Here is a 777-nt window from a genome sequence, read left to right as displayed (position 1 = left end):
GATGAGAGACACAATGCTGAATCAGGCAGTGACCAGGGTGAGAGAGATATAAGTCTTCCCTCGCAGTCTGCTGATTAGGGTTCAGTGCCTTCACTGCCGTGGCGTGTTCATGGTTAAAATTTGCAATCATAACTGTGAAATATTGACTGACCTTTAGAAGTAGAATTACGCCATAGACCAGGCGGTGTCACTTCAATCTACATCCCAGTTCTACATCAGCAATGTCAGCTACAATTGCCTGACATGCAATTGTTTAAGACAAGAACAAGGTGGAGGTTGGGAAAAGTGAAGGGCAACGGTGGTTTGTGAGAGGTGACTGTGGGCCTAATGGAGCCAGACTCAGTGTGGGTGCTGAAGACTGGCTTTTCCTGTTTACCCTGGTATACAGATCACTCTGGAGCAGCCAAGGTGTGTCAGGATGGCCGAGTGGTCGAAGGTGCCAGACTCAAGGAATAGACTCTTTCCCCTGTAAAGCTGGCTGTTCTGGTCTCCACCTGGAGGCGTGGGTTCTAATCCCACTTCTGACAGTGACTGGCCCTTTGTTTGTTGTCCTTTGCAAATATCACTGAGGTTCGGTATCCCGATGGGATCTACCTGTTTTTAAGCAAAATTTGCTCTGGTCAGTTTTGCAGCTTTATATTAACATGATGCAGTTTTGGAGGAGAAGGAGACAGCTCAGCCCATCAAGTCTGCTCTGCTATTAAATGAGCAGATAATCCTGACCTGATAATCCTGAACTGCACTTTCTTGGATTTCTCAGTAACCTCTGATACCCTT

At 46.7% G+C, this 777-nt stretch overlaps 1 non-coding gene across 1 annotated transcript; it reads left to right on the top strand.

Moving 5' to 3' along the window:
- Positions 1–412: 412 nt before the first annotated feature.
- Positions 413–527, top strand: trnal-caa (transfer RNA leucine (anticodon CAA)). Its single transcript has 2 exons — positions 413–450; positions 482–527. It is a non-coding gene; the product is annotated as a tRNA-Leu (tRNA).
- Positions 528–777: the final 250 nt, after the last annotated feature.

This window comes from Stegostoma tigrinum, unplaced genomic scaffold, assembly GCF_030684315.1.
Source record: "Stegostoma tigrinum isolate sSteTig4 unplaced genomic scaffold, sSteTig4.hap1 scaffold_58, whole genome shotgun sequence".
Classification (NCBI taxonomy): Eukaryota; Metazoa; Chordata; class Chondrichthyes; order Orectolobiformes; family Stegostomatidae; genus Stegostoma; species Stegostoma tigrinum.
The sequence above is the reverse complement of the archived record's forward strand: the minus strand, read 5'-3'. Positions and strand labels throughout refer to the sequence as shown.